This window comes from Alligator mississippiensis, chromosome 8 (assembly GCF_030867095.1).
Source record: "Alligator mississippiensis isolate rAllMis1 chromosome 8, rAllMis1, whole genome shotgun sequence".
NCBI lineage: Eukaryota > Metazoa > Chordata > Crocodylia > Alligatoridae > Alligator > Alligator mississippiensis.
In genome coordinates, this window is record NC_081831.1 from 31816237 (window position 1) to 31839282 (window position 23046).

General features: G+C 47.6%; 1 long non-coding RNA gene across 1 annotated transcript in view; it reads right to left on the reverse strand.

Moving 5' to 3' along the window:
* Positions 1-1705: 1705 nt before the first annotated feature.
* Positions 1706-23046, reverse strand: part of LOC132252135 (uncharacterized) — a 38046-nt gene continuing 16705 nt past the window's right edge. The window contains exon 2 of the long non-coding RNA XR_009463916.1: positions 1706-2233. This is a non-coding gene — a long non-coding RNA (uncharacterized LOC132252135). The remainder of the gene's footprint in view (positions 2234-23046) is intronic.

A 23046-nucleotide genomic window follows, 5' to 3' on the forward strand; every position in this document is an offset into this window, starting at 1 on the left:
TTGTGGCCATTATTTCTTATAACCCCCGGGGGGTGCCTTGGTGAACAAAACCTCACCAATTCCCTTCTATGCCCCTGTGATGAACTTATAGGCAGCCACAAGGTTGCCTCTCAACCTTCTCTTGCGGAGGCTGAAAAGGTCCAGGTTCTGTAGTCTCTCCTCGTAGGGCTTGGCCTGCAGACCCTTAACCATACGAGTGGCCCTTCTCTGGACCCTCTCCAGCTTATCCGCATCCCTCTTGAAGTGCTGTGCCCAGAATTGCACACAGTACTCCAACTGCGGTCTGACCAGCGCCCGATAGAGGGGAAGTATCACCTCTTTGGATCTATTCATCATGCATCTGCTGATGCATGATAAAGTGCCATTAGCTTTTCTGATGGCTTCATCACACTGCCGACTCATGTTCATCTTGGAGTCCACTAGGACTCCAAGATCCCTTTCCGATTCTGTGCCACCCAGCAGGTCATTTCCTAGGCAGTAGGTATGCTGGACATTTTTCCTCTCTAGGTGCAGCACTTCGCATTTCTCCTTGTTGAATTGCATTCTGTTGCTTTCTGCACACTTGTCCAACCTATCCAGGTCTGCTTGCAGCTGTTCCCTGCCCTCTGGTGTGTCCACTTCTCCCCATAGCTTTGTGTCATCCACAAACTTGGACAGAGTACACTTCACTCCTTCGTCCAAGTCGCTGATGAAGACATTAAAGAGTATCGGTCCAAGGACCGAGCCCTGCGGGACCCCACTGCCCACACCCTTCCAGGTCGAGACCGACCCATCCACCACGACCCTCTGGGTGTGACCCTCTAGCCAATTCACCACCCACCGGACTGTGTAGTCATCCAAGTCACAGCCTCTTAACTTGTTCACCAGTATGGGGTGGGATACCGTATCGAAGGCCTTCCTGAAGTCTAAGTATATGACATCCACCCCTCCTCCTGTGTCCAGGAGTTTCGTAACCTGGTCATAAAAAGAGACTAGATTAGTCAGGCATGATCTGCCTGCTACGAACCCGTGCTGGTTTCCCCTCAGCATAATTTGTCCTGCTGGGCTCTCGCAAATGTGAGCCTTGTTAAAATCAATAAAGACTGTGTCCAAGAGGACTTAAAGGCAACCTCCCTATCAATCATTCAATCAAAGACGTGGTGGGTGAGAATAGAGGGTGTCCATTGGGCCAACTTGGCACAGTAAGAGGCCCTTGAGGAGATCGCGACCATCCTGCAGGACCCCATTCCATGACAGAAGGGAAGAACTTTCCAGTGAGTTAGAAGTGAAAAGGGCATTTTAAGACTTCTCTATACTGTTGTTGACTTGACACGCACCAGATTAACACTCGGGATCTCAATATTGCACTGTTAGACAGGAGGGCATGATACAAAATTATACACACAAACTGCACAAACACTCAATGTGTTCATACACACATGCACATACACAAACATCCACTTCTGTGGCTGTGTGTTAACACTAGGGGGTGTTTAGGGTACTTTGGGCTCAGGGTTACTCGGGGTCATGGTGCTGGGGTTACTCAGGGTCACCTGGTACTGGGGTGGAAGCGAGGGGGAAAAAGCTGGGGTTTTGGAGGTAGCAGAGAGGGAGCCAAGATGGCAGAGAGAGACACAGACAGACAGACACAATGAAGGTCAGAGGGGCAGAGAGCAGAGATTGAAGCAGGGTCAGGAGGTCAGTAAGACAAAAACCCAACTCAGGGTTCTAAAATAACAGTTTTATTAAACGGGCAACACACTACAGAGCCCCACGAAGTTATTGGTTTGCACCCAGACCCCCCACCCGGACAGAGTTCAGGTCCCTTGCTTGGGGCTGGGGAAGAAGGTGGGTGATAGCTACCTATCCCAGACTGAGAGTTGATCCACAATGGCCAGTTGGGGTCTTGTCTTGCAAGGTGTTGTCTGTTGGGAGGGGAGGGGTCACCAGCAGGGACTCTGGATGTATTGGTGGCATGGCAGACTGCTGGTCCAGATGGAGAGGAGATTACACTCTACCACCCTCTTTATAGGGGTGGGCTACCTGTGTCTCCTATGGGAAGGACATGTCTAGGCAAGGACAGTACTGCTTAGATGCATATGTGCAGATCCAGGTGTCCTTATTGTCTGGAAGGACACAATGGTGGGGTTGCTGGTTTCTGTAGGGTCTTTGTCTTCCAAATGTTGGGTTTCTGTAGGTCTTTATCCTTCAAATGCTGGGTCTTGTCTCTGTTCCTGCGTGAGGTCTGTGGTTCCTGCGTGAGTCAATGCAAGGCAATGGTCAGGTCATTAAGTTGATGGTCTGGTCATTGAGTTGATAATTCAGTAGAGGCCTGTTACCATTGTACCTCAAGCACCCTCATTCATTCCCATTCATTCAGGAACCAATTTACATGAGACTGGTTAGACACGAGTCATTGTTACAACATAGGTTATACCCAGACAGAAGACACAAGATGGAGGCTTGACATACAATATGGAAACTTGACATTACTTTACAGACATAGGCCTAAATCATATAAATTCAATACAAAATAGTAAAATCAATACAAACATAATAGAACACTATTTACAATACTGAAAGGGCTTGTTACTATAAGGGAGTATAAGAACTTAGCTTACCTAATATTACTTGTAATTACTTATAAGTGATAGAGAGGGCAGAGAGGAAGTCAGAAATGGTTGGGGAAGGGGAGGGAATGTATTTTTAAATAATAATAAAAAAGAAAAAGTGGGGGTTATGCTACACTGTGGCAGTAGCATATTCCAGCCAGGACAGATCTAAACATATTGCACCCATGCCCTATATGTCCTGGAGACAGGCTCAAACCCAGAAGTTCACTGGTGATGATGCTCAGAGCATCCCCCTAAAGCCTTTCTCACAGAATTATAGGGTTGAAAAGGACCTTAAGAGTCATTTAGTCCAACTTCCAACATGAAAGCACTATGTGCATTCCTAAAATACTACCCTAATGTAGTACACTTGAGCCCTTGGTCTCAGGCATGATTGAAAGCAGCCACTGGAGGTAAGCCTGAAATACTAGAGTTCTTCCACTGGAGTACTTCCAATGAAAACAGTGTGCATACAGACTGTGCGGGCCGGGAGCAATCCGGGCCCTTTTTCGCACCGCGGGCTGTGGCCAGCAGCCCGGGCACACTGGGTCGGAGAAAGCAGGCGACACGCTAGAATTAGGCACAGACGCGTAATGGTTGATTCAAGATTGTTTACTTACACCGTAGACGGTTGTGGTGTAGGCTGGACAGTTTCCCAGGCAAAGCTCCGCTTAAATCCCCAGTTTGAGGACTCGGACAAAAACTCTCACTCACACGGAGTTGTCGAGGCTCCGTGGATCCTTTTTGCGCGCAGGGAAGAGGGATACGTTGAGGATTGCGCTCGGTGACGGGGAGAGGCTAGAGGCTGATCAGACCTCTGTTGCCTTCTTGAAATACGCTGGGTCCAATAGGCTCCGCAGCACTTAGAGATCTTCACAAGACGTGAAGTCTTCTCCTCCTGATGTTCGTGGAATCCTCCCTTGCGGGGTTCTCCTCGGAGTTCTCCAAGTTCTCCAACTTGGGCGGAAACCACTCAAGCCTCTTATACGGCTAGCAAACCAATCACTAGCCGCCACGTGGGAATATTTTAACACAAGCCAATAACGGGGCTCGAATTTTAATACAAATGGCGGGAACTCTTTGCACCGTGCATTTCTGTGCTGCAAAGAAGAAATGCACCCTGCAAAGAAAGCTTCAAAACAGCGGGAAAATTATTCAGTGGTGCCAAAGCACACACAAAAACAAAATCACACCTTTGGGTTGTGACACAGACATGAGTGGGCAGGGCAAGGTTCTGGTTGGGAAACACCTTCACTGAAGTGTAGACAACTTCTCATCCAAAAGCTTTCTGATATCTTAGAAAGAGCTGCAGGCCATCACTTGACAAATGAGATGCAAAGGTACAAGTCATCAACGTGCTATTGACAGCTGACCCCATGGCATCTCACTTTCTCTCCTAGTGGCAGAAAATGAAGAGAAATGGGGACGGTGTGGATCCTGGCAAGCCTGTTCAAGTAAAGGCCATTAGACAAGAGGAACAGTTACCCATTACTATTCAGTTCTGCTGGAGAAAGAATCCTGGGAGTCACTGCAGCTCTCCATTGTGTCAGAGGATATAAAGACATAAGCACAGAGATCTCACCTCTGTGCTTGTTTTAGTGTAAGTACAGCCATTTCTGTCCTGTGCCCTCATCTGAACCCTGACTGATAAGCATGCAGGAGAATGGTGATTATTACTTTCTCAGTTATTTTTTTCCAGGATTGAGAGGCTACAGAAAGGCATAGTAATCCCTGGAGAGGTATTCAGGGTCAAGTGTTGGAATCTTGAGGGTTGGGTGAACTATTACATTGTCCAAGAGGGTCGTTTGGTGTGGTTCTCTGTTGGAGGCATTGACTATTTCCATTAAGAGCAGTGTAACAGTATGACCTGTCTCTCTAAGGCAGCGGTTCCCAATCTGTGGTACACGTACCACCAGTGGTACACAGAAAACCTGTCTGTGGTATGTGTTAGCAGATTTATTATAATTACTGTATATGACAAATTTGATGGTGGTACTTAAGGTTGTATTGTTTTAAATTGGTGGTGCACAATCTATCAGAGTTTGGGAACTGCTGGTCTAAGGGGAAAGAGTCTGCCCAGTTGAAAGAGCCCAGCTGCAGTGCATTTGGATAGGCAAGGAATATCTCACTAGGAACTTTTAAAAAGGTCCCAGAAGAGTAAGCAGGGGAGGAGGAAGCAAGCTGTGAGTAGAACAGCTTGCTTGAAGAAGGGGGCAGGCTGCTGTGTTGAAGCCAGAACCAAAAGACTCCTCTACCAGTACCCAGGAGAAGGCAGAAGGAGTTGCTTTATTTATTAGGTTGTTTTCTGCTTAAAGACTGTGTTTTATTTAGAAGAACTGGCTGTGGAGCTCCTCAGGGGGCAAAACCCACCTGCAGAAGAAGGCTGGATAACCTTCTTACAAGCAGTTGTAGTTGTTCTTTACTGTCCTTTGCAAGGTAAAGGGGCATGCATCTGTATCAGAGGTTGCAGCTGTTATATCATGGTGCTTTGAACTTTGTTACGTGTGATGGTGCCAAACTCAGTCAAGGACAGCATGGCATGGAGTGCAAGCTGACCAAGGAGGAATTTGCTTTCCCAGCTAGCTCCACTAATAGACTTCATAGACTTCATAGACATTAGGGCTGGAAGGGACCTCGGAAGATCATCGAGTCCAGCCCCCTGCCCAAAGGGCAGGAAGTCAGCTGGGGTCATAGGATCCCAGCAAGATAAGCATCCATTTTGCTCTTGAAGGTGTTCAATGTAGGCACTTGAACCACCTCCGGCAGCAGGCTGTTCCAGACCTTGGGGGCTCGGACAGTAAACAAATTCTTCCTTATGTCCAGCCTGAAATGGTCTTGTAGTAGTTTATGACCATTCGACCTACTTGTCATCCCTTGGGGTGCTCTGGTGAACAAACGTTCCCCCAGATACTGGTGGTCACCCCTGATAAACTTGTAGGTGGCCATCAGATCACCCCTGAGCCTGCGCTTTTCCAGGCTAAAGAGCCCCAGGGCTCTCAGCCTGTCATTGTAGGGTTTGCTTCCCTGACCTCCGATCATGTGTGTGGCTCTTCTCTGGACTCTCTCAAGCTTCTCCACATCCTTTTTGAATTGTGGAGCCCAAAACTGGATGAAGTACTCACGCAGTAATGTTTGATTCAAATGTGTTGACAGCTCCTCATACCAGCGCATATCAGGTCTTTGTGCTATGTAATTTGGTTTGTTTAGCTGGGTCACAAGGAGAAATAGATCTGTTGGCCATGATCTGACTATATTGACTTCAGAGGAGTAGAAAGCCTGTTTTGCCTCTATTTATGTCAGTGGCAGAATACAAGTAACTAATGAGTTACAGTTCCTGTTGCTTGTGCTGTAGGCTGGGGAATTCCAGTTTTGGTTGTCTGTTTGTTTGTTTTTTGCCACTGACATTCTGCCTTTCTGTATCTGCAACAGCTCATCTGTGAACCACACTGATTTTCCTGATTACTGTTGTACTAACTCACTGGTGCCTTGATCTTGTATTGTATGCCTTGATCTCCCAGGGTGAGCTGAAAACCTAATCTCTGTTGGGAGGGAGGGAAAGCCTGGATAATATAAAGAGCAGATCATGAGAGAGTAATTGGTGATGTCCCTAGTATTACCAGTCCTAGGCTGAAGATGGGATCCAGTATGTGTGGATGCATGTGGGGGTCCAGAGATTGACTGAAAGAATTCCATGGTTTCCAGGTAGGTCAAGTTTGTTTTCTGTCAAGTGCCACATGGGATATAACTCACGGGCAGTGAACTCAGGCGGTTAATTTCAGTCACTAAATCTGTAACTGAGAAAGGTTTTTTATAAGGAGGCAGAGATTGCGTTGGAGATCTCCTAGAAATCAAAAGAAGGGAGTGTGACTGGTCTCTGCATGCATGCAGGGTTCTCACAGATATTGTCAGCAGGACACGAGGCACATAGGCCAGCTGGTAACAGCATGGGCAGTGCCTGAAATGCCCACTCTTAATGGAGAACTGTTAGTGAAATGCATTGCATATGAAGAGGAATGAGGCAGGGACTATTCAGGCTATTGGAGAGGCAGCTATTTTTTGCCTACTGTGCTTTTGAGACGTGTTTGGTGTCATCAAGGCAGGAGCTTCTAGGGGGAATGAAATATGTGCTGCAGGGTTATTACAATCAACCATCAGAGTGAGTTATTCATAGATTCATAGATGTTAGGGTCGGAAGGGACCTCAATAGATCATCAAGTCCGACCCCCTGCATAAGCAGGAAAGAGTGCTGGGTCTAGATGACCCCAGCTAGATACTCGTCTAACCTCCTCTTGAAGACCCCCAGGGTAGGGGAGAGCACCACCTCCCTTGGGAGCCCGTTCCAGACCTTGGCCACTCGAACTGTGAAGAAGTTCTTCCTAATGTCCAGTCTAAATCTGCTCTCTGCTAGCTTGTGGCCATTGTTTCTTGTAACCCCTGGGGGCGCCTTGGTGAATAAATCCTCACCAATTCCCTTCTGTGCCCCCGTGATGAACTTATAGGCAGCCACAAGGTCGCCTCTCAACCTTCTCTTGCGGAGGCTGAAAAGGTCCAGTTTCTCTAGTCTCTCCTCGTAGGGCTTGGTCTGCAGGCCCTTGACCATACGAGTTGCCCTTCGCTGTACCCTCTCCAGGTTATCCGCATCCTTCTTGAAGTGTGGCGCCCAGAATTGGACGCAGTACTCCAACTGCGGTCTGACCAACGCCCTATAGAGGGGAAGTATCACCTCCCTGGACCTATTTGTCATGCAACTGCTGATGCACGATAAAGTGCCATTGGCTTTTCTGATGGCTTCGTCACGCTGCCGGCTCATGTTCAACTTGGAGTCCACTAGGACTCCAAGATCCCTTTCCACCTCTGTGCCACCCAGCAGGTCATTGCCTAGGCTGTAGGTGTGCTGGACATTTTTCCTCCCTAGGTGCAGCACTTTGCATTTCTCCTTGTTGAACTGCATCCTGTTGTTTTCTGCCCACTTGTCCAGCCTATCCAGGTCTGCCTGCAGCTGTTCCCTGCCCTCCGGCGTGTCCACTTCTCCCCATAGCTTTGTGTCATCTGCAAACTTGGACAGAGTACATTTCACTCCCACGTCCAAGTCGCTGATGAAGACATTAAAGAGTATCGGTCCAAGGACCGAACCCTGCGGGACCCCACTGCCCACACCCTTCCAGGTCGAGACCGACCCATCTACCACGACTCTTTGGGTGCGACCCTCTAGCCAATTCGCCACCCACCAGACTGTGCAGTCATCCACATCACAGCCTCTTAATTTGTTCACCAGTATGGGGTGGTATACCGTATCGAAGGCCTTCCTGAAGTCCAAGTATATGACATCCACCCCTCCTCCTGTGTCCAGGCGTTTCGTAACCTGGTCATAGAAAGAGACTAGGTTGGTCAGGCACGATCTGCCCGCCACAAACCCATGCTGGTTTCCCCTCAGCATAATTTGTCCTGCCGGGCTCTCACAAATGTGAGCCTTGATAATTTTTTCAAATACTTTACCAAGGATGGAGGTGAGACTGACCGGCCTATAGTTGCCCGGGTCCTCCTTCCTCCCCTTTTTGAAAATGGGGACCACGTTAGCCCTTTTCCAGTCCTCCGGGACTTGGCCTGTGCGCCACGAGCATTCGAATATTCCCGCCAGTGGCTCTGCAATGACGTCGGCCAGTGCCTTCAGCACCCTCGGATGGAGCCCATCCGGGCCTGCTGACTTAAAGGCATCCAGTTCTTCCAAGTGACTCTGCACCACCTCAGGATCTATGCATGGAAGTCTGGCACCTTGCTGCTGCCTCTCTACAACCCTAGTGAGAGACTTGTCGTGCCCCTCGCTTAGGAACACTGAGGCAAAAAACTCGTTGAGGAGTTCAGCCTTGTCCCCCCTATCTGTCACCAATTGCTTCTGCCCATTTAGCAGGGGTCCTATTCTTCCCTGGGCCTTCCTTTTACTCCCTATATATCTAAAAAACAATTTCTTGTTGTCCTTTACTTGGGTTGCCATCCTCAGCTCCATGGTAGCTTTGGCCCACCTAACTGCCTCCCTACAAGCACGAGCAGAGGAGGTATATTCATCTTTAGTGATCTCACCCTGTTTCCACTTTTTATGTGCTCCCCTTTTGGCCCTTAGGCTGCCCTGGATTTCTCTGGTCAGCCATGGAAGCCTCCTGGCCCCTTTCCCTCTTTTGCCTCGCTCGGGGATCGTCTTGCTTTGTGCCCAAAGGATCGTTTCCTTTAGGCACAGCCACCCTTCTTGGGCACCCATCCCATCAAAACTCCTACTCAATGAATTGAGTATGAATTCATGAATTGCATGAATTCATCCCATCTACAAGCCTGACCCCAGCCTTAGTTTCCATGGCAGTAGGGGCAGGTCCATGTGGAGGCAGAGCAGTTGGCCTCAGGTTGCAGATCCTGGAGTTACGTTACCTGTAGTGGGGTTGGAATGCCTCCTGCCTGCCTGGAATGGAACCACCTGTGGTCTCTTAGAAATCATTTAGGGTCTGATATCTAGACTTGTTCTGTCCTATATACCCTTCAGGGCAGCAGGGATGGATCACTAGCTGATGCAGCAGACTGCGTTGTTTCTTTTCTCCAACAATATGGGGAGCAGGTAAAAGGGGGCAAGCTGTGGTACAGCATGTCTGGAATGCATTGCACTGCAGTGATCCTGGGTAAGCAGAATGGTGCCTAGGGGCCATTGCAGCTAGCCCGCGCAGAAGCATCCTCACCAGCTAACCCCAAATTGAAGAGCATTAGGCAGCCTACTGCCTCTGTCTCTCTTTATTTGATCTAGCACTGACTTGAGGATCTGACCCCTGAAGTAGTTACTAGTATCCAGACAGCTATTCCTGGCCTGGGACAGAGAGGAAAGGGGTACAAGTAGCCCTATGGAGTCTCAGAGCACCATTTATCCCTGTGTCAATCCATCTCTAAAGCCCGTTCTGTTACATACAAGTGCAGAAGACATGCATAAAATGGTTCAATTATCCTGTAATCTGAGACTTCTTCTTGAGCTGAGTACTCCATTACTGGGCCTACCTCATTTTATATGATTTCAGTGTAAAGCCAGTGAAACACCATTGATACAGAGCAATTTGTTTTCCCAGCTCCCAGAGCTCAGTGTGTTCTTCGTGGTTCTGAAGAAGTTAATCCCATTATGATCAAATCAGTTTATGAATATTTTCTCAGTGGATTCAGACAAGTTCTGGATGTCTAACTATGGATTAGTTGCAGTAATCCCATTTTCAGCCATGACAGCATTTCTCATTGATGTGCACATTTGTAAAATAGGATGTGGAGCAGAACTGTATTGATAAGTTAGACTTTGGAAAGTGTAGCTTTCTGTCTGCAATGTGGCACAGAGGCCGAGGATTTAATGTCAGCATGAAACTCCTGAAAAAGCCTTGTAGAACATAGTACAGGAGTGTCCTTGACCGACAAACTCCATGGCCTGCTTGGTTTCCAGAAGAATTACCCAATAAAATTCTAGGTGTAGGAACAGCTCGGATGCTACAAACTATGCAGATTAGATGCAGAGTAAACAATTAACTAAGGAGGAAGTTTTAAAACAACATATCACTTTCTCATGGTGACCCAGTTTATAAGAAACATGGGATGTTTCCTGATGCTAAAACGAGATTTTCCTGTGAGAGTTCACAAGCTGACACAGAGTAGCATGGTGGCAACCAGAAGAAGTGGAAGGCTCCTGACATTTCAGTGTGGCACATGGGCTAGTTACTGGAATACACAAGCTCCTAGAAATGTTTCACTCACAACCTAATTGTGCACACAGTTATGCATATTCTTGCCTATTTGCCCCCTACCCCTGATATACTTCTACAGCTAAATATGCTTGTACATATACTGTACACTCCCACCCTTGTGCTTGCACATATATATACTTTCAGTTTTCAAAAAGTGCCTGAATTCTGTGCATGTGACTAAGTGTAGCAGAGCACAGGTTGTGCCTGCCACTTTAAGGGGTCTGAGCAGGCAGCAAGCAGCCTGCAGGTGGGAGTAGACCCAATCAGGTAGTCACATGTTGGGCAGGAGGCTGCCTGATTGGTGGAGAGGCTGGGAGCCTGGGTATAAGGCTAGGCCCCAAGAGTAGAGCTGGCAGTTGCTAGAGGGGGCTGAAGGAATAACATCACCCAGTTGGAGATCTCTTGCTCCCGGAACAGCTTGTGGGATCAGGGTAGGAACTATGGGGATAGAGGAGGTTCCTGGTCCTGGGGAGTGACCTAAAACTACAGCCTGTTGGGGCTGCATGGTGTGGTGAGGCTACTTGTGGCAGGGCAGCCTCCAGGAAATGCCATAACTGTGCCTCCAGTGAAAGGTGAGTATGGGGTGATGGAAAGCCTCAGCCCCTACTGCCTTGCAGGTGACCCTGTAAAGGGGAAGGACAAGGGGAGCACAGCCCAACAGAAAAACACAGGGCCAAGGCTCACTGAGTGGGGCCTGAAGCAGGGCCCAAGCTGTGAGAAGGCAGTCTGAGATGGGGCCGAGGCCCACTGAGTGAGGTCTGAGGCCCAAGGGGCATTAAGCCCAGCAGCCCAGTGAAGGGCACGGTAGAGTTTTGGGTGCTAAGGCACACAGCTGACAGCCTGGTTGCAGATTTGAGGACATAGCAGGAGCGCTCTTGGTGGGTGTGGCCTGTCAAATTCCAATGAATCTGTGAATTTTGCTAAATAGCCCTTTTCGTGCCCTTGTGAAAGGAAAGAGGCTGGAACAGGGTGGAATAGAATCACACTTAGGTGCCTACGGCCACTTATGCAGCTATTGGTGGAACAGAATTTGGTCCTTTTTAATTCTAGCCTAATGCCTTCCAAGAGCAGCTGGGCACTACAGGGATCTAAATCTCCACAGCAGCTCCAGTAACTGGAAGGATCCAGATTCAGATATCAGGAGTCAGGAGTCCTAAACTGGGTAGAAAAAAGATGCCCTTATCTACAGGGAGTTTTGAATTTCTAATAAAATAAAATGAAACATTCGTTTTCAAATAGAAATAAAGTATCTTTACATTCTCATCTAAACAAAATTTTTGAATTTTTTTTTTTAAGTCCTCTGAGCTTTGAGTATCTGCTGGCCTTCCTGGAGCCTAGTTCAGCTGCCAAGGAGCTGGAAGCCTAAGGTCCCCAGTAGTCTACGAGGATTTTATCAGGCAAGCTGGCAAGGAACCTGGCTTCAGTCACTATTTCATCAAAACTGACATGATCCTGTGAAATAATTAAATTTTACAATATTTTTCCAGTGGAAAAATGTTTTGTCAACTCTCTTTGCCCCCTCTGCTGTGCTTCCCCTCCCCCCTGCCAAGTACTATAAGTATTGGCTTATGAAGAGCCAATACTTGGGCTCTTCTTTGCCGTTTGGTACCACAGGTATTTGCGGGGCATGTTTTTACCTTATTCTTACTACCAGAAGGACTAGAAACCTACCTTTTTGGACCATGAAGCATGAAGACTTAAGGATTTTAGTTGACTCCAGGAGTCAGAACCTTAAAAACAGCACATATTGCACACCTTGTGATAAAATTATTCAGTCTAGTTCCTATTGTAAATCTGGCTTCACTTCAGCTGGGGCTAACTGACTTTCTTACTAACAGACATGAGGCCCAGAATCAAAAGGGCCATGGAGACTGGAATATCTACTGATCTATCTAGTCTAAGGCTTCTTTCTAATGGCCAGCTTATTCAGGGGGCTTGAATCTATGCTGTGGCCCCTTTGTGAGGAATCCACAAGGTCCCTTGTGACACTAAGGGCACAAGGACCCTGTCAGAGTTCCTTGTATCCTGCCCTTTTAATTGGATTGCCCAGCTTCTCTATGTGAGCTGGGGCCAGTGCATTGATATGACTCCTGGCATTTTCTTCCCTGCTTAGCTGCCCCATGGGTACTTAGCACTACTGGGAGGAAATGTTATTCTCCTTTTGTAGATGGCTTGTGCTTTGATGCTTCAAGCAATGTGCCAAAGCAAGAAACCAGGGCTCTGCCTACTGCACTCCCTAGCAAGGGAGCTATGCTGCTGCTGTACTGCTAGAAGTCAAGAGACATCAAAGAGGCTACAGGTAATCCCTTCCCTCTCCTATCACAGCTAGAGCCCATTCTGTTTCCCAGAAGCCACAGGGTTAGAGTGTGTACTAGGGTAGGGGGGTTGAGGGCAGGGAAATGAGAAACCTAGCCTCACTAGTTTAACTCCTCCTTCCCATTGACAGAGAGAAGCTGGGGCACTGGAATCCTCCATGTGTTAATTGTGCTGTACCAGCCTAGACGTAGTGGTTCTTCCAGCAGGCAGCATACCCAGGAGGGTAGAATACAGAGGCAACTGCTGTATTAGCTCACAAATAGTATAGACCATGTTGGGTCATTCCTCCTAGCCAGCAATGCCATGGGACCCTGTATTCTGGCTGAGCAGGGAGCAATTATTGCCATCTACCCAGTCAGGGATCAGACTGTGTCCCCTTCAGGTTTCCTGCAGATTAGAACAGGAGTCGTAGAGGGCATGACTTAGAGGGTGACACCAAGAAGCTTCCAGGAAGCTCCATCTGCTTGAGGAATTGAACAACAGCTCTGAGCATAAAATGCATGACACCCCTGCAAGCAGCAATACTGAATACTGTGTAGATCCAAGTTGCTACAGTTCAAATGAAGTCCTTTTATTATTGCACAGAGCTCTGTTCAGGTAACATTGCCCAGACCTAATAGCAACAAGCCACATGGTTTCAATACCAGTGGGAATGCAGCCTGGACCCTCTTAGCCTCCATTGCATCACATGAGTAAAAACGCTGTCTCATAATATGACTATGTGAGGCCATTCATAGGAAATGGCTTACTTTGCTCTTTACCTGCCTTGTTACAATATATGCACATGGCAGCATTGCTCCAGGGCTGGGGGGCCTGGGTGCTACAGATACAGCCAGCAATACACTCCCCATGCTATTCTTAGGAAAGGGAAAGTTTATACAAGCGATTTTAAGCTTTAAACCAGGCACCATAAATAGTCTATTTTTCAAGGGCTCCAAGTCAGTTGTAGGCTTAGAGCCAGGGCCAACATTTGGCAGCTGTCTTTGTTTAATGATTAATTAAAATGAGGTAACAAAACGAGACATATCTATTAACGAGGGTATTTGCAGCGTCAGTGGAGGATTCCAAATGGCTGAATTTTCTCCTTTTAATCTTTAAACTTCTTGTTAGGAAAACAAGCTCTTCCCCTGCTCGTGAGCCTGCCCTGGGTGGAAAGTGCCACTCCACAGCCCAATCACTTCTGGTAGCGAGAGGAGAGTAACTCTTAGGTACAGCTTTATCTTTATGGTTCTTTTCCTTTTAAACAAAATGAAACCTCCACATAAAGATTTTTCCAGTTTTAAATTTTTATTAGACTTTTAAATGAACTTAAATCGAGAGACCCTTGACTGAAATAAAACCATCCAGCACAGAGTGTCCAGGAATGAGGACAGTTCAGCCAAAGGCACACACCTCTCAGGGCGTGCTGGTCATTAGCCATTCAATATGCCAGGGGTCAAACATCATCTTGTTAGCATTCATGCACATCTGTCTTTGAACAGAAAAAGAACTCTGAAAGCATGGGAGAGAAAATCTTTTTCCTCTTCTGCCATTGAGATGATACTGTAGCCCTGGCCATGCCAGACCCAGCCTTGAGAGCAGTAGGATCAGTGTTGCAGGGGGCACTGGGTCAAGGATGATGCTGTACACTGTTTACAGCTTTTGCTATCTGCTCATTTCATTCTGTCAGCCAGGCTGCAGTGCAGGATAATAAAAAAAAACAACCCTGCATTTTTCTGGGTTCCTCTTTTTTCCCTAGGCATCTCCAGTAGAAAAAACTGATTTGAGCTAACTGATCCACAGCCTGCTCTGGACAGAACATAAATGTAGAACTCCCATTGGAATTATGGGAAGGCAGAATTAGCTCTCAGGCAGCCATCAGTTAGCCCAGCCACAGCCCACGTATTTGGCAGGTGAGAGGGGTGATGCCGACAGTCTGACAGAAAGATGGTGCTAATGGAGCCAGAAGTATTTTTTTTCTTTCTAACCATGTCCCTGGCTTTTTTCTAACAGCAGATACATTTTCCACCTTGAAAAAACAACTGAAGATCTAAGGAGACCCGTGTAGGAGGAACATTTGGCCAAAGAAGGGTTAATGTGTGGGGGAGGGTTTAAAGAAAACTCTAAAATGGTGTGTAAAGCAGGTTCACCCTCCCCAGGGCTCCAGAGACATAGCCACATGGGAAAGCACCCAAGTATGAGGAAAAGAAAAAAAATCCTAAAATAGTTTAGTCTTGTTTTCTGCACTGAGACACCCAGACAGGGTGGGAGTTCTGGTTGTGTCTGAGCTGAAAATTACAGTAAATAGAGAAGAGGCTGCAAAACACTGCATTTTGGATAAGAGGCATGTGTACAAAAGTCATCCATTAGGACAAAGACGTGCAGGAGACAAAGCCCCATAAATAAATGAGAAGGGGGATGGAACGAGTGCCCTGGGAAGGGGTTGCTCTCTGCAATGGGCCTTTACATAGAGAATTACAGTAATGCAATCAAGACAGTCGGGACTTAGTAAAGGAACAACTGTATTCTGTGGTTTTGGGGATACTGGGCAAACATAAGCCAATTAAACAGTGGCAGTGAGCTAGGGGAACTGACTCAAAAGATTACCAAATCACTGACACCTTCTGGGAGCTGTGATGAGATCACGGAAGTAGACATAAGGAATTGGGCTTGTTCTTCAAAATAGGAGAAAAAAACAAAATGGGCAACTACTGCCCTGTATGTGTAACTTAAATTTCTACTAAATTAAAGGAGCAAATATCAAACTTGGCTGAAGGATAAGGAACCATGAGAAGAGGTTAATATGGACCAAGGATGAGCCTAGACCCTGAGTTTGCATCTACATCCTGAGTCACTTAGTAGGGGCATACTGAATTTGTGCTTCTGAGCATTTGTTTGCAGATCATTTCTGTAAAGAACAAATGATTCCAGACAAACTCAATTACTTATTTGGCACTACTACACCTTGAGTAGGTAGAAAGGGTCAGTCCTCTATCAGGCAAAGACAGAACAAAATCCAAGGACTAGAGAAATTTCTTAGAGGAAAGGTAATTAAACATGGGAATAGCTCCATGGCAGGAGATAACAACCTTTTAATGATGGCAGGCTGATGCTTGTGACCTGCTGGGTGCTGATCCTTCCTTACTTGACAACCCCTCCCCTCTCCTGCCCCCTGCATCAACTCCCTCTCCCCCCTTTCCTCAGGAGCGATACTACTGCAAGAGGGAGGTATCTGCCCAGCCAATGACCTGCAGGTTAATGCAGCAGCCCTCAATTATAGAGGCTGCCGCTCGCCTCCATCACCAAATGCTACTTATTTTGGTTGCTAATGGCAATCAGGAATGGTAAAGTCAGCATTGAGAGAGGCAGCAGGTGCAGTGGGGATGGCAGTTGGCCACACTGACGCCTACCCCTGCAGCAGCAACCTTCCAGGTTGGGGGCAAGGATGCTACAGCACCCATGAGGCCCCAGCTGCCCCACTGGCTGAAGGAGACTCTGCCACAGGCTGGATCAGATCTTCATAGGTGTCAATTGTTGACTTCTATTCTAGAGTTCTAGCATCCAGGGGTGCAATGAGCTCTCTGTCACTTGGAGACTTTAACATTGGGTGGGTTGCTTCAGGTTCAGCCAACAGTCACCAGGTTGGATGAAGGCATGTTTAGGAGAGGTCCTCTGACCAAATGATGCAAGGCTCAAACTCTACAGCCAGAATGGTTCCTTTTTCTTTTCAGTGTTCTGTGTTTGTTTCTCTGAGCCAATGAAGAGCATGGTTTTGAGCAGAGCATTTGGCACAGTGGGCTGAGTTTTCATACTCAGAATTCACACTTTCAAATTCTGGCACTGCAGCCAGCACTAAAAAGGAAGGGTGAGGCTTTACAGAAATGACCCAAAGACATAAGCTTCCTTTCCCCAAGGAAGCTCACGGTGTCCATACACATGCTTGAGGGTGCTGTTTTAATTAGAGTGGTTCCTGGAGAGCCTCTTTAATTAAAATGCCTCACCATCATGTGTTTTAAGCCCCCTGTTGGTTTAAAAATGGCTGTGGGATGCTTTATCTAAATCTCATTTGATGAGGTTTAGATAAAACACCCCAGCAGCCATTTTTAAACCTGCAAAGACTTGTACATGTAACTATGCTGGAGTGTTTTAATTAGAATGTGGAGCAGACTTGCCTGCTTTGACGAGTTCTAATTAGAACATGAACAAGCACCTGTATAGGCAGCTTAGTGCCCAGGAACCCTGCAGGGTTTGGCTCATGTCTGTAGGTGGTAAATGTAGCACTGATGCTCAGTGTCTGCACTAGCTGTGTGAACTTAAATCCCAATCAACAAACAAGCTGCTGGGCTAGCTGTGACATGCTGGTACCATTGCTGTCCAAAAGAATGCTATAAAAGTGCAGACAGTCAGAACAAGTGGCTAATGCTGCCACCTAGAGGAGAGCCTGGGCTGCTGCAAGGAACCAGAACCCTTGGGTACCCAGAACCCAGGTGGATATCCTCTTCTGCAAAGAAAAAACTCAGGAGGTGTGTATGCTGCCATACATGGGCTTAGCTCTTGGGCCTGGCCCAGAGTGTCAGCACTAGCCTTAACTGGCTGCAGGCAATGCAGGGAATGCTACATTGCATGCAACACAGTATATATCACTGGGGTGGAGAATTCACTTGGTAAGGGCAGGGCTCTACACTGATTGATACATCCTCATCCTGATGCCAACAGGAACAGAGGGCTAAGTACAGCCCCATGGTCTAAGGAGACAAGTGAGGGGCATAAGCAGGAGAATGAAGGGCTAGAGCCCAAGATTTGGGGTCAGGATTAAGGTTCATCAGAGGAACTTTGTGTGTGCTGGGGGGAGGATGGGAAAGTGAGCTCAGGCCTAGGATAGGAGAAGGGAAATGAGTCAAGATGGGGAAGCACCAGCAGAGCTTTATGTGGGAAAAGAAGAACCAAAACAGCAGCAGACTACTACACTGTCCTCCTTTTCAGCTTCCCTCCATGGTCTGCTATCTGCACCCTGATATTTTTATGAATTCCTGGTCAACTAGCCTGTATGACTCTGAGCTGTGCCCTGAACTGTGCCTTTATCTTGCAATTCCTCCCCCTGAAGCCCTCTCCAGAGGTAAGCACCTCTATGTTGAGCAGTACATTCATTGCTATGTGGCTGGGGACAGGGCTTTAAGCACCGTCGCTGCAGGACAGCTTGACGCTTTGCTGAGCATCCAAAATTGGGAGGCCCAAACCCTGTTGGTAGTGGTGACTAAGGCTGGCTGGGACCAGACTGAAAACAACTTGTCCCTGTCAGTGGCTACAAAGCTGTGACCTAGCAATTGGATGCTGAAGGCAGGGCCAAACCTAGGCAATGCCAAGTGATGACAGCACCACAAAAGACATTGCTGCTGGGGACTTCTGGCAATACTTAGCCTTATTGTCAGAGCTGTAGAAACAGCATTTGATGGCCATGAAAAGGTGCCATGGACTAGACTCTGTGGTCTCCCATGCTCTGTGTGCTATACCATGTACCTAGCACAGCTTGTCATGGGTTCTCCCTGTATTGTGAATCATCTCTGCTCCCAGTCCCTCATATCCAAGGTCCTAGAGACAAGAGGGGATATCCAGTGTCTAGAATGGTTTCAGAACATGGTAATTCAAGGCCCTGATGCAATAATACTGTAAACGATGGCCAGAGAGGCTGAGGTAGTTTCTTAGGAACAGGAAGCTGTGGAGGTAGGATTAGTTTGGTGCCAAATATCTCTGCCAAACAAACTGATCTGTATCTGTGTTTAAGCCCACTTGGCCATCCAAGCTCAGGCAGGGGACAGAGGCTTCCAGCAGTTGGGTGTTAACTGACAGGACTGTGCCTGAAGCAGTACATGGCCACTGATGCTCAGAATCCTTGGGGGTTTTCAAGACCCATCTAGACAAAGCTTTGGCTGGGATGATCTAGTTGGGGATGGTCCTGCTTTGAGAGGCAGTTGGACTAGATGGCCCCCAGAGATCCCTTCCAACCCTAATTTTCTATGATTTCTAACACTTATTAGTAGGGGTGCACTGATTTTTGGGGCCGATACCGATAGCCAATATTTAAGGAGGCATATCAGCCGATACCAATCTGATTTCCAATACAGCTGCCTCCAGCTAGTAAGTCTGGTGTGGTGGAAGGGGATGGGGAATGGAAGAGATCGGGAGCAGATCAATGTACCCCACAGTGAAGGAGGGGGCATGGGAAAGGGCAGGCGCTGCCCAGGCAGGGTGGGAAAGGGGCAGAGCTGCAGCTTGTGGGGGGAGGGAAGGTGGCTCTCACTACTGCTTGCACCCTGGGAGGGCACAGGGGGTGGGGCATGTACCATCTGGATCTGCGCAGGGTGGGTTGGTGTGGGGCAGGCTGCAGCTGGGGTGTGTGGGGCTCTTCTTGGCGGGGGCTGGGCTTGAAGTGGGCATTGGTGGTGCTGGGAGGATGCTGCATCCACCCCAAATTTCACCGCTGCTCTGCTCCCAGTGCCGCTGCTGCCAGCCACCACCCTGGCTCAATGCCCTGCCTCCACCCACATGCCAGGAAGAGCCAGGCTGCACCGGGCAGCTGGCAGTGGCACAGTGGCAAAATTTGGGGTGGATACAGTATCTTCCCAGTGCCACCAGCACCCGCTCCGAGCCCAGCCCCGACTGAGAAGAGCCCTGTGCAGTCCTGGCTGCAGCCCACCCCATGCAGATCCAGGGGGCACGTGCCCCCCCCAAGGTGCAAGCAGTGGTGGGAGCCACGTCCCCTCTGAGCTGCGGCTCAGGCCTCTTCCCCACCCCCTGCCCCACCTGGGCAGTGCCTGCTCCTGCCTCCTCTCTCACCACGGAAAGAATTGATCCTGCCCCCAACACCCTTTCCCTCTCCCTTTCTACCACACTGGACTTACCAGCTGGAGGCAGCTCTCCATGCTGCCGGCTGTGCTCCTTGCTGCCTGAGTGCTGCACTGCGGTTGCACACAGAACAGGCATTTATTGGCCAAATTATTGGCCCCATTGGGCCGATATCTTATTCAGCCAGTTTTCTTTATATCGGTACCAATCTGATATTGGACCGATGTATCACTGCACCTCTACTTATTCTCTCTTTTAATAGCTCTGGAAAATTGTCCTGGGAAGTAGTGAAGGGCTAGTCAGAGAGCCGCAGACAGTGATTGAAGAGAGATGAGCTGAAGTACTTGGGCACTAAACTTTTAGACCCAGTGCCAGATGCATCCCCAAGTATTAACATCCAGGCTCAAAACCCTCCCAAGACAGATGGGACATGCGTTCCACTAAAAGAAAGGCCTCGTGGGCCCTGTCCCTGAATATTCATGCACCCTTTGCTTCCCTCCATTTCTCCCATTCTTTGGGTCTATTTCTTGTCTTTTCTTCTGCACCAACTGTTCTGGTCTGCTTCACTCACTCATCTTGCTTTCTTTCTCACATTGATGTCCCTCAGTTTCCCTCCCCTCCCATATTACCTGGGGCACCCCTTGCTTCCAACTAGACAGAGGTCTTTGTAGGAGGCAGAAATATTAAGCTCTGACTGCCCGCTATCTCAGCAAGAACACTGGCCCTTTTCCCCTGCCCCCTGCTTCTCTCTTGGGCCAGTGGTTTCTGATCACACTACTGTCCCTAGAGTCACAGTACAAAACACTCTAACAAAGACCCACACATTCTCCTTGGGACAACCATGCCTAATATCCTGGTCAGATTAGCCTTTAAGACCAGAACTAGATGACCTCTTGAGGACCCTTCCAACCCTAATTTTCTATCATTCCCTTTTGCAAGGACAGAAGAAACAATTTGTCATCCAGGTTTGGGGTCCTGGAAGGTGTGCTGTCTGCCTTGAACCTGAATTCAGGACAGAAAGACTGGCAGAGCTCATCCATTCCTCAGATTACTATACTTTCCCGCTTGTCCATGTAGGCACCAATGATACTGACACTGCAGATCAGAGGAGACTATAATGAGCTTGGCAGGAGGATTAAGGAATTTGGACCACAAGTGATATTCTCATCAATCCTCCCTGTGGAAAGCAAGGGTCCACGCAGTGACCATTGTATCATGGTAGTAAACAAATACCTGAGACAGTGGTGTTAACATGAAGGCTTTGGATTCTTCAATAATGGATGGATGTTCTGGCAGGGGGAAGGCAGCTATCAAGAGATGGGATACATTTAATTAGAACAGGAAAGAACATCTTTGGCCATCATCTGGTTTCATGGGGGATGGTGAACAAAACCCTTCAGTAACATATCAAACAATCCAGAGGGGAAAGGACTGGGAGAAGCAACTCAGCTCTGGGAAAGGGCTAGAGAACCACAGAACAGTAACAAGTGATGCAAAAGGGAACAAGTAGATAAAAATGCAAAATACATCTGATATGTATATACAAATGTGAAAAGAATGGGAAAGAAACAAAGTGAGCTGGAAGTTGTAGCCTGTGAAAAGAACTATGATCTGACTGATATCACAGGGAATTTATGGGACAGCTGTTAGGACTGGAACACCAAGATTGAAAGCTACTCTTTTTCAGAAGGACAAGGTTGGTGGTGTCCCTTGTACATCAGGAACATATATACTAGTTCCCTGGTTCAGGAGTGGAAGATAGCAGATCTGAATGCATTTGGGTAAAGATAAAATGTGAAAGATACAGCACTGATATAATGGCAGGGGATTTATTGTAGGTTACCAAGTCAGAAAGAAGAGGGGGATGAGGCACTCTTCAAGGAGGTGACAAAATTATCCAAAAATTTTGAGATTGTACTGATGGGAGACTTCAAGTTACCAGACATCTGTTAGAAGAACAATAGAGCCAAATATAAAATATTAAGCCAATTCCTAATGTGTGTGGAAGACAACTTTCTGTTCCAAAAAGTTGAGGATACAACTAAGGGAGGAAGCAATCATGATATACAATTATAGATTCTGGAATAGGTGAAAGCATGAGAAACTATGGTGCTATATTTCAAAGAGACAGATTTCAGCTGACTCAAGGACTTAATAGGCATGGTGCCATGGAAGACAAACTGAAAAATAAAGGCACCCAGGAGGGATGGGAGCTTCTAAAGGGCATAGTACTAGAATCCCAACAAGAAAGTGTTTTGTCATGATGGAAACACAAGGACAATTGCCAGAGACCAATGTGGCCACACAAGGAGCTTCTAGGATGCCTCAAATGCAAAAGGGAAGTGTAAGGCACTGAGACAGAGGTGGTCTGGCCTAATGGCACTGAGAAATGGCAGGAGCCAGGGACTGGATCAGAGTTCAGGAGCCAAGATACCAGGTCTGGGTGGAAATCCAGGGACAGAGTCCACAACACAGGCCAGAGTCAGAATCTGGGGATCAGATGCTGAGTTACCAAATCCAAGGGACAGCCCATAGTACCAGGTCCAAGAACAGAACCAAACCAGGCTAAGGATCCAGGAAACAAATCCAAAGGATAGCTAAGATCAGAATCTAGAAACAGGCCAAAACCATGACCCAGAACCAGGAAAGCCAGAGTACAGGAACCAGGAGACTTGCCACAGCAGCTTGGGTCAAAACTGTTGGCTGGCCTGGAAGCTGTTGCCACAGCCTGGAATAAATGGGGAGACTCAGCTTTCAGTAGCCAATCAGGAAGGCAGCTGGTTAACTAGCTGGGGAAGAACTTGTCAGCTGGAAACAAAAGGCAGGTGTAACTGCCTAGGCTATTAGCCCAGGCTGGGCTGCCTACTAGGGTCCCTGGCAGAAAGCATACAGGCATTAGGAAAATGGGCAAATCACCAAGACATTATACCAGGAAACAGCTAGTGCCTACAGGACAAAATCAGGAAGGCAATGGTTAAAAGAGCTGTACCTGGTGAGGGAGGTTAAACCCCCACCCCCCAAGAAATATGTTGGCCAGAAAAGAAAGACCAAGGAAGCTGTGGGTCTACTGCTAAATAGCCAAGGGGAACTCTTAACAGAAGATGCAAATGGAGCTATTCAACAGCTACTTTGCCTCTGTCTTCACAAAAAAGTTAAGCTGCAACAAGACAGCTAATAAAGATTATTTGGGGAAGGAAGGGGGAAAGCTGAGGCATGAGATAACAAAAGAAACAGTCAACAAGCTTTTGATACATCTTAATGAATTCAAATCAGCAGGGCCTGATAAACTTCATCCCAGGCTACTGAAGGACCTGGCAGAGGGAATCTCAGAACCCTCAGCAGTTATATTTACTGGGTTGTGCTAGACAGGTGAGTTACCAGAGAACTGGAACAGAGCCAACATAGACCCCCCCCCCCTTAAAAAAGGCAAAAAGGAAGACCTGAGAACGATAGAAATGTTAGCTTCACCTCAATGCCCAGGAAGTTACTGGAGCATATCATACAGAAGTCCATTTGCAAGCCTCTGGAGGAGGAAAGGCTGGTCTCAAGCACCCAGTATGGAT